Raw genomic sequence first — 11,926 nt, 5'->3', positions numbered from 1 at the left:
TATTCTTTGTAAGCCCAGTACTTATTCTATCGGTCTCTTTTGCCGAACCGCTAAGTGGCGGGGACGTAAACACACCAGCATCGGTTGTCAAGCAATGCTAGTGAGACAATCACAGACACACAAACACATACACACACATACATATATATATACATATATACGACAGGCTTCTTTCAGTTTCCGTCTACCAAATCCACTCACAAGGCATTGGTCGGCCCAGGGCTATAGCAGAAGACACTTGCCCAAGATGCCACGCAGTGGGACTGAACCTGGAACCATGTGGTTGGTTAGCAAGCTACTTACCACACAGCCACTCCTGCGCCTATATTGATCAATATATATATATATATATATATATATATAATCTATATATATAGATATATATATATATATATAATATATATAATAAAATCTCTGAACGAGATATAAACAGTAACCGCTCGACAACGTAGGGGTATTAGCCATCTGAATGTGGCTAGCCACTGGGGTGGGGGGGGTGTTACTGATGCGTTTAGCCCCAGGCGATCAACGTCACCAGAAGGACTTTAGACACTATCTCAGTGCCCCTGTGTTATTTGCAAAGGGAGGTCATCCTCCCTCGAAGACCCGAGTACTACATACGGACTATGGTTTCAAGGTATTTGCCTCTCGTCAACGCCCCCCAGTGGCTAGCCACATTCAGATGGCTAATACCCCTTACGTTGTCGAGCGGTTACTGTTTATATCTCGTTCAGAGATTTATTATTGTTTTCAGACAATTTTTCTACATCAGTGACAGTGGTTGCTGTGAAAAACGTTATATATTATTTGCAAGGGGACACCTTCATCGAAGACCGGTGCTTACCATGCGTTGACGAGAGGCAATTACCTTGAAACTATAGTCCGTATGTAGTACTCGGGTCTTCGAGGGAGGATGACCTCCCTTTGCAAATAACACAAGGGCACTGAGATAGTGTCTAAAGTCCTTCTGGTGACGTTGATCGTCTGATGCTTTTAGCCCCAGGCGATCAACGTCACCAGAAGGACTTTAGACACTATCTCAGTGCCCTTGTGTTATTTGCAAAGGGAGGTCATCCTCACTTTGTATGTATGTATGTATGTATGTATGTAGTGTGGATGGATGGATGTATATATGTATGTATGGTTGGATATATAATATATATATATATATATATATACATATACATATATATATATGATATACATATATAACGTTAATCCAAACATGAAAACACAAAGAGAAAACACAACCACGCGAGGACGTGGAACAAGTATAGTATTATTGGACGCTCAGGAAAGGAAGGAAAGAAGGAAGGTTTCACGTTTCGAGCGGAGCTCTCGTCAGAAACATAGGAAAAGAAGATCCAAGGAATGGAAGACGGAAGAAAAAGAATTGCCAACGGTACACACCGCGGTCACATATATATATATATATATATATATATATATATATATATATATATATATATATATTATATAGAGAGAGAGAGAGAGAGAGAGATAGATAGATTATTTAATAACATTTTTTCGTCTCCACGCAACGTAAAAAAATTGTAGGCCCGAAATTCGTTTGACGGATCTACGAAACCTTAAGGTGCATGAAGCCGAATCAAATTGTTAGTAAATAATATATGTAACTCCTACTAAATGTATTGAGTGACACATATTTTCATTTCTCCACACTCCTGTGAATGAGGGGGTGGGTGGGTGTTTGTGTGTGTGTGTGTATACTCATAGAAACAGACAAACAGATATTCAGACAGACAGACAGACAGGCAGACAGACAGACAGACAGACAGACAGACAGACAGACAGACAGACAGATAGATAGACAGACAGACAGACAGATAGATAGATAGATAGATAGATAGATAGATAGATAGATAGATAGATAGATAGACAGATAGATAGATAGATAGATAGATAGATAGATAGATAGATAGATAGATAGATAGATAGATAGATAGATAGATAGATAGATAGACAGACAGATAAATAGATAGGTCCATAGATTCATGCATATAAATATATACGTGTATGTATAAGTTGAAATGGGTTTGCTTATATAATTTCGACTAAAAGGTCCAAGGGAATGCAAATCAATTTTATAAGATATTGTATTGTTCCTAAAGTGATGAAATTCCTTTTGGGTAAAAATAAAATTCGTAGCGTTAGGTTCGACTGCAAACAAAATAATTTAATAAATCCTACACGCGTAAAAATAGGATCTCGAAGGATTTAATATAATCTTATACATAATGTAGTGAAATCAATAAAGTATATGTACGTGAAAACACCAATAGATAATAATAATACCAGTTGTTACTAAAAGGAAATTGCAATATGCGAAATAGTAGTATTGTTAAAGTAAAAGCAAACAAAAAAAAATAATGTTTTCAATTGAAATATTAATATTGATGTAAGATGGCTATAAACAATATGTGCTCGAATAGGGAAATATACGTAGGTGTCGGTAAAAACACATCTAGAGAAAATCATTTAATATATCTAGAAGTTCCTTCGACTGACTGGGAAACTTTTCAGGATATTAATGGTGCAGAATAAAAAAACAAAACAAAATATGACATTTAATTAATTGAACTTCGGGGAAATTGTGAATATATTAAAAACGAACAAAAATATTTTCATATAAACATATGAAGCAGTGAAAATCCAAAATATAGGTTTGTCTGTTTATTTTAAACAAGTTTCTGCACGCTACAACGTAAAAGACATCCGCTGTGAATTTTTGTAGTTCAGAAAAAATTCTCTGTATAGGTTACTAACTGACGTACTTGGGAATTCCCAGAAAAGCGGGGTTTATCCCTTGGTCCCATTCTCATAACTGTTTCGCTAAACCAACAGTAACAATACAAAGTAAGTAGCCCTTGAAACGATTTTTATGCATTTACAGAGAATACCGAACCGTCTGATATAGGATCTTGTTTTTAGGAAATTCCAATAAGTTATGAAAATTTCAAATCGTGAAGTCAGTGTATTTGTTATAGAGTACATCTTTAAAAAACTTCAACTCAACTAGCAAAGTAAATTAAGAAAGTGTTCTTACACATAAACAGCGTGTAACCTTTATGAGGACAGTGCAGATGTGTGGGCGGGAAAGAAAATTAAAGGATTTTTAAATGGATTATTTTCCCTTCGCCGTTAAAGACAAGTAAAGGGTACATCTTAAGGTAACATCAACACAGCTTTCAATATGAATTAAGATGTTCCTACATGTAGACAGCGTGGGAACTTTATGAAGACAGAACAGATTGTAATGTCATTGATAGATAAGTGGCAGTTTCTGTCTGATTCTACGGTTCGTTGTTACAGAAAGTGCATCGTTACAAAACATTCACACATCTATCAATATAAATTAAGGTGTTCCTACATGTAAACAGGGTGTGACCTTTGCGATGGCAGTTCATTTATCTAAAAGCAGAACAGTCCTTCATGCAGCGCTTGTCTATTGGCTGAAGTCACACGAAAGGCATCGTCATTCATGGTATAATAATAATAATAATAATAATAATAATAATAATAATAATAAGAAGAAGAAGAAGAAGAAGAAGAAGAAGAAGAAGAAGAATGAAATTATTGTATACAGTGCTCAGGTGCACCACAACTTGTCAAAAGTGCATATAAAGACTATACAGTGATGTACAAATGTCTGGAAAGTAAACAGTGTATGAGTCAGATACATATTTGTGTGTGTATGGAGGGGAGAAAATCAGGTGTAGTGTTGGCAAATCTCAGGAAGCATGGAAGTGTTGAAGGATGCAGTGCTCTGACAACTATCAACTGATGCCAACAGTTTGTTCCATGCTTCAGCAAATCTTATCGTGAAAAAATGTTTCCCAAAGTCATGGGAGCTGTGCTGTTTTCTGACTTTGTAAACATGTCTACGGGTGTTAGACAGGTGCTATTTCTAGCATGCGGCAGACTACCTAGCAGTCTTGCCCTGTAAATATACACATGTATTAGAATGTTCTCTGATTTTTCAGATTTTTTGTACGCTAGACTACTGGTTTTAAATTGATATTAAAATTAATATTAATTTATTTCCCTCATTATTTAAATATTGAAATTAATACGTTCTCTAGTAGCAAGCACTAACAGCAGTGAATTATGTACTGCAGTTCTTCGCTTCAGGAATTTTTTAGCGCGCCGGAACTAAGACATTTGAAAATAATCGGTAAAACTAAACACGTGTCTGTTTTGGCACAGAAAGCTGGGGTTAGTTTGGAGATTGCATTTACACTGAGCGATTGTACTGATGAAGCCACGGACATTTGAATTATGTAAGTAATTATTTTGTTAAAGGCCGAAACCGAGGTATGCAATTAATTCTGTTTTTTATATAAATTTTCATCTGTCCTGCCCGCCAAATTTGGTTCTGGTGTTCGCTGAATCTTTCCTCTAGAGAACTTTCTTTGTAGTTTGATCGTTGATGATCTATTTCTAGCATGCGGCAGACTACCTAGCAGTCTTGCCCTGTAAATATACACATACACACACACACACACACACACACACACACACACACACACACACACACACACATATATATATGAAAGTGGTTAGGGCAGCGGACGATTCCCAGACCGGGCGTTGTGAGTGTTTATTGAGCGAAAACACCTAAAAGCTCCACGAGGCTCCAGCAGGGGGGAGGTCCCTGCTGTACTATTTCACCACTCTATCTCCCACTCTTTCTTCTGTTGGCCTGTTCGCTTAGCCAGCGGGATGGCGTCATTTGAAGGCTAAAACAATGCGAACGCATTGTGACCAGCGATGTGTAACTACATCTGATGGACTGGTCGGTCACGTGATATATATATATATATATTATATTTTGTGAAATTTGATTTAGTATTTCTAAATTGAATTTTTCCCTGTAAGTTTGGAATAATATTCCCTCATATTATATATATATACATATATATATGTGTGTGTGTGTGTGTATGTATTTGTATCTGAGTTTGTTCCTGCACCACCATCGCTTGACAACAGATGTTGGTGTGTTTACATCCCCATAACTTAGCGGTTCGGCACAAGACATCGATAGAATATGTACTAGTCTTACAAAGAATAAGTTCGAGTGTCGATGTTTCGATTGAAAGCGGTGCTACAGCATGACCACAGTCAAATAAATGAAAGAAGTAAAAGAATAAAGGAATATGTTTGTGTGTGTGTCCGTGTGTGTTTGTATGTATGTATGATTTTATGGTGACGAGGGTTCCAGTTGATCCGATCAGCGGAACAGCCTGATCGTGAAATTAACGTGAAAGTGGCTGAGCACTCCACAGACAAGGGTATCCTTAACGTAGTTCTCGGGGAGATTCAGCGTGACACAGAGTGTGACAAGGCTGGACCTTTGAAATACAGGTACAAGAGAAACAGGAAGAAAGAGTGAGAGAACGTGGTGGTGAAAGAGTACAACAGGGTTTGCCACCACCCACTACAGGAGCCATGTGGAGCTTCAGGTGTTTTCCGTCAATAAACACTCACATCGCCCGTCTGGGAATCGAAACCGCGTTCCTACGACCGCGAGTCCGTTGCCCTAACCACTGGGCCATTGCGCCTCCATGTTTGTATTAAATTATGCGTATGTACATAGACAAATTAAGCCTGTCAGGCCGCATATCCGAACTTTCTGGCACACCTGTCTATGGAAAAGTTTTATAAGTATGTATACTGCAAAAAACTATTGAGTATTTCTTTTAATATTAAATTGTTTTTATGCGTAACTCGACATAAAGACAAACACACACACCCTTTACACAAACATCTATTCTTGTATATAAGTACGTAAGTATATATGTTTGTAATTCTTTACCAATAATACTAGTCTATCCATTACAACAATTGTTTCCATCTTTTATTCTTGTATTATTCCAGTATAATAGTCACAACCACTCTCCCAAGGCAATTTAAAATACACTTTATGCAAAGCTTCAAATTCATGTTCTATAAAAAAATACTCGAGTTCATATGTGTGAGTATATGCGAGTTTGTTTCTCTCTGTTTTTGTGTTTATTCGCTTTCTCTAAAGATGTTATCTTTCTTTACAGAACACATAATATTTTCATTGTTATTCACAAGACTAAATTCAAATTAGGTTTTCCTAAGTATGCTGAGGATATATTTAATGTAAATGCACTACATTAGTTAGTTTTCTTCTGATAGACTCTCATGCATGCCAATCCTCCATCACTATAAAAGATATTATGCGGTGATATAGAATCATCGTATCTACTTTTGAACCTGTTTCGTTTCTTGGTTCAATGTACGTTTAGTGCTTCTTCACTTCTCACTAAATTTATGTGCGTGTGTCTTTGTGTGTGTGTGTACGTGCGTTTTTTTTTTCTTTATGAATTCAGAAGCGGTGAAGGGTGATAATTCTGTTAATAATAATAATATTTTATAAGCTTAAAGCTAATAAGAGATCACTGTGTATTAACTAAAGAAAATAGTCTAATGGTGGAACATGTAAGACCTCAACGGAAACAAGTAGATTTTCCGTACGCATGAGACGTGAAACTACATGTCTTATATTCGAGATAAGTATCCCATGTGTACGGAAAACCCACTTCCCTCAGTCCAGGGCTTATATACTTGTTTCTTTACTACCCAAAAAGGGCTAAACACAGAGGTAACAAACAAGGACACACAAACGGATTAAGTCGATTACATCGACTGCAGTGCGTAACTGGTACTTAATTTATCAACCCTGAAGGGATGAAACGCAAAGTCAACCTCGGCGGAATTTGAACTCAGAACGTAACGGCAGCTGAAATACGGCTACGCATTTCACCCGGCGTGCTAACGTTTCTGCCAGCTCGCCGCCTTTCCATGATATATATATATACCACAATATTAGATTATTTTCTTGGACAAGTGTCTTCTACTATAGCCTTGGGCCAACCAAGGCCTTGTGAGTGAAATATATATTTAGATAGATATATAGATATGTGTGTGTATGTATATATGTGTCTGTGTTTGTCCCCCCTCCATCGCTTGACAACCGATGTTGCTGTGTCTCCTTAGCGGTTCGGCATAAGACCGATAGAATAATTATTAGGCTTACAAAGAAGAAGTCCTAGGGTCGATTCGTTCGACTAAAGGCAGTGCTGCAGCATGGTCGCAATCAAATGACTGCAACAAATAATATATATATATATATTTATATGTGTGTGTGTGTCTAGATATTTTATGCGCACGGTGTTAGTCGTTTTTTTTTTCTGCTTGGTAGTTAGACTGGTTTGTAAACTATTCTTGTGATAAAAAAAATGCATTGTTCTCTTGCAGTATTTTTCACTTATTTACTTACTTGTTTATTTATTTATTTATTTATTACCTATTTGCGGAATCTGAGATATCAATGCATGGCCCTTCTTTTTAGGTCATCATAATTTTCAGTAGATATAAGTTTAAATATTTGTACCAATAAAGAGTGGATCTGCATAAATTAGTAGAAGTGCAGCGTTGGTAAAAGGTAGCTACAATTTAGTCTTTAATAGAAAGTGCGCTACTTGATTCGAAGCAGAGAAGTGTTGCACCTCAACTGTTTGGCGGAGATAGCAAGTCGGAGACTGGTGTAGGTCGACTTTGCAGCATGATTTAATGACATTCATAGCTCTCAGTTAGAGATGCGAAGTTCTGTGAAAGGATGATCATAACTGCTAAAATTCGAGAAGCGATAGCTGATTAGAAGAGAGAGTCACCGAGGCTGGATGGTCTGCACGGCGAGCCATATCTTCGTATACCAGGCTTATTGACTAACTTTTCACGAGGTACAAGAGAGGTGGTGGTTCATCTGCGAAACGATACAAACAGGGGCGGGGATAATTTAAACAATTCCAGGCACATAACTCAGCTAAATGCAGAGTTGAAGCACTTTACTAAGAGCTTGATGCCTCTCGTCGACAGGTGAGTTACAAACATGTGCCATTCCGAATAGATCTATCCACTACAACCTCCACCTCAAGCGACACGTAGTATTATTAATTTTATTAAGGGAGGCGAGCTAGTAGAATCATTATCACGCCGAGCGAAATGCTTGGCCCTATTTCGTCTGCCGCTACGTTCTGAGTTCAAATTCCGCCGAGGTCGACTTTGCTTCCATTCTTTCGGAGTCGGAGAAATAAATACCAGTTACGCACCAGGGTCGATGTAATCGACTAGCTCCCTTACCCCCAAAATTTTCAAAGCCTTGTGCGTAGAATAGAAATAATTATTAATATTATTAAAGCAGTAACTTGGTAGAATTGTTAGCCCAAGGGAAAAATTGCTTGGCGTCATTTCGCACGCCTTTTCGTTCTGAGTTCAAATGACGCCGGGGTCGACTTTGCTTCCATTCTTTCGGAGTCGGAGAAATAAATACCAGTTACGCACCAGGGTCGATGTAATCGACTAGCTCCCTTACCCCCAAAATTTTCAAAGCCTTGTGCGTAGAATAGAAATAATTATTAATATTATTAAAGCAGTAACTTGGTAGAATTGTTAGCCCAAGGGAAAAATTGCTTGGCGTCATTTCGCACGCCTTTTCGTTCTGAGTTCAAATGACGCCGGGGTCGACTTTGCCTTTCACCCTTTCAGGGTTGATAAAGTAAGTAACAGTAGAACACTAGGGTCGATGTAATCGACTTACCACTCCTTCGAAATTGCTGGCCTTGTGCCAAAATTTGTAAACAATATTATTTAAGGTGGCGAGCTGAGTGAACCGTAAGCATAGCGGAATACATATTTGGCGGTATGTCGTCTGTTTTTACGCCCTGTGTTCAAATTCCACCGAGGTCGGCTTTACTTTTCACTCGTATGGGGTCGATAAAATAACTGCTAATAGAACACTGGGATCTATGTAATCGACTACACCCCTCCTCGTATTCTCATACTCGTTATCATAACTATTGGCTGATTAATTAGAGCGTTGGGCAAATGATTTTTCGGTCTTTGTTACCGTCCTTTGCGTTCCGACTTCGAATCTTGCAGAGGTCACAGTTGACTTAGGTTTCCCGCTCGATAAAATAACGGACCAGCATTTGCCAATTCACCTCCTCCTAACCGTTGCCATGATGCCAACGTTAGAAACTGTCATAGTAGAAGGAAAACCGATCGCATCTATCTACTTAAATGTTCGCTCAAAACTCTAGAGACATTTTGATAAGATTAACAAATAGTAAGCCATTTTGTGGTGTCTTTCTTTGGCTCCTGTCCTCTTTATCTCTCTTTAAAATTTAGTCTCTCTCTTTCTCCCTCTCTTATAATCCCCGAATCACCTCTCCTCTTCCTCTTACTCTGTCTATCTCTAACTCTTTGACAAATATTCTAAAAAATTATATCTATAATTAGGATTTGTTCAGACTTAATTAGACATAATGAAGATATATATCACATCAAGTAGCTGATTTATTACCAAATGGGAATACACTAAAATGTACACAGGCCTGTCCGAGTGTGTTTATGCACGATTGTCTCTTTATATATATATATGTGTGTGTGTGTGTGTGTGTGTGTGTGTGTGCGTGTGTGTGCGAGAGAGAGAGAGGGAGGATTTAATCGATTAGACCCTTCCTGTGGTGCAACATTTAAATTTTATAATGAAATAATCTGTTTTACACTATCAAATTGTTGTTTCTATATTACTTTCAAATTTAGGTAAAATGTTTTGTTCTATTTATTCAGTTTTGTTTATTCTATTTATGTATTTTTGTTTAAATGTGATTAGAATCTAAGAATCGTCTTATAAAATGGCTGCATTTTATAGATTAACAAACTTCAGTTTTCGATACCAATTAAGGCTTATTTGTTGGTAGTTTTCATTTTAATTATTAGCGATCCAAACCACCAACTAGTTTGTGTTTCACAAAATATTGACAAACATTATGTTTTCAAACGCACACATATCTATACATGTGTGTGTGCGTGTGTGTGTATTTATATATATATATATATATATATAAAATATTATTAGAGACAAAACCACTATTTTGCAAAACAAACAAGGAAAGACTTAATCAATACATAAAATTTTAATAAATAGTCAAAAAAACCGCCACTACAATCGTTTCTTGTCTTGATCGACAATCTTCAGGTGGACTTCCAATAAGTCAGTTTCAAATTATGAATAATATTTTACTATAAAATTGGATTTAATCCTAAATCTGATTTTTTCCCTGTAAATTTGGATTTATTCCCTAATATTTATTATATATATATATATATATATATATATATATATATAATATATATATATATAGATATATATATATATATATATAACTAATGTAGGATAAAAAAATTTTTCCCGAAAAAAATTTTATCGTACATTAGTTATATGGCCAGCATATCAAAAAATACCTTTAAAGGTTAAATTTATAAATAATTTACAAAATGAGGGCAGAAGAAACATTCTAATGCCAAATATGCCGAAAAAAAAACAAAAATTGTCAATAACCATTATAATTTATGCATCTCGAAACAAACCGATAGAAATTTCTAAAAAATCCGTTATTACCGTATTGGTCCCAATTTCGCGGTTAATTCATAAGAAGTTTCCCCTCTTCAGCGATAAATACGTAAGATATAAGTGAAATACTTACTCATACCCATAGAAAAAGCAAGCACCAAGTCCTAAGTACCCCAAATATATCCAAAATAGAAAATCTTCGGCACATCCCGAGACACATGTGATTCGTACTAGAAACTTTCACCGAGTGAGAGAATCCGGAAGTGAACACTATTCAATTTATAACTAATGTAGGATAAAAATGTATACGGGAAAAAAATTTATCAATGGCCAGCATATCAAAAAATACCTTTAAAGGTTAAATTTATAGATAATTTACAAAATGAGGACAGAAGAAAAATTCTAATGCCAAATATGCCTGGGAAGAAGTGCGTACAAATCCCTCACCATATTCACAGGTATGAGATACCATCTTTTGTGGCCGAACTCCATAACCAACTGGATGTATTTGGCACTATTCAAAGTTACTGTCAATTTTAACCAACTTTCTTGAACCATCACTTTTTATGTTTCCCCAAAGCATCAGACTCTTATTCCCCAAAATTCACTGTTTTTGTCGTGTAACGTGGGTCTTTTCGCTTGGTACTTATCTTATCCACCTCAAATGTATGAGAGGCAAGATCGACCACGGTGGCACAGAGAACATATAGAGGGAAGGGAAAACTAAATCATGTGACACACCAGAGCCCCACACTCCTTAAATACCGATATTATTTGTGTTGTTGTTGTCGCCACAACGATATCCTAATTCTTTAATTATCTTAACGTGATTATGATGATAATGTTGATGATGAATGTGATGATGATGGTGATGGTGGTGATGATGATGTTGACGACGACAACGACGACGACGACAACGATGATGACGATGATGATGATATAGATGGCAACAGCGATGATAAAAATAGTAATTGTTAAAAATTTCGACACAAGCCCAGCATTTTATGGGGAGTTGCAAGTCTGTTACATCGGATCCGATATTTAACTGGTATTTTATTTTATCCACCCCGAACGGATGAATGGCAAAATTGTCTTCTATGGTTTCTGAAATCAAAATTTAAAGCATGAGAAGAAATACCCCTAAAACTTCTGTCATTTACGGTAATGATAATTTTTGTAATTCCCAGGGCAACTGATTTTTAAGAGAGAGGTTAAGCCGAATCCCATAAATTGTACATGACAGGTGATTTATTTTATCGATCAGAAAATGAAAAGGCAAAATTGATTTAAGAGTGTTTCGAATTCAGATCCTAAAAATAACACCACGCATTTCGTTCAACGCTGTAAAAATTTTCTCAGTCCACTGCTCTTATTGTTTCTAAGATGGATTCAAGATCTAAACTTTAAAGGAAGATTTAATTGCTTACATTGACCTTAAAACTTGGCTGGTACTTAGGG

At 36.6% G+C, this 11,926-nt stretch overlaps 1 long non-coding RNA gene across 1 annotated transcript in view; it reads left to right on the top strand.

Moving 5' to 3' along the window:
• LOC118763277 overlaps positions 1-10,868 on the top strand; it is a 23,294-nt gene extending 12,426 nt beyond the window's left edge. Inside the window, exon 4 of the long non-coding RNA XR_004999028.1 lies at positions 10,856-10,868. This is a non-coding gene — a long non-coding RNA (uncharacterized LOC118763277). The remainder of the gene's footprint in view (positions 1-10,855) is intronic.
• The last annotated feature ends 1,058 nt before the right edge of the window (positions 10,869-11,926 follow it).

The sequence above is a fragment of the Octopus sinensis genome, linkage group LG4, assembly GCF_006345805.1.
Source record: "Octopus sinensis linkage group LG4, ASM634580v1, whole genome shotgun sequence".
In the NCBI taxonomy this organism is placed as follows: Eukaryota; Metazoa; Mollusca; class Cephalopoda; order Octopoda; family Octopodidae; genus Octopus; species Octopus sinensis.
Note: the sequence above shows the minus strand (reverse complement) of the source record. Positions and strands in the feature narration are given on the sequence as shown.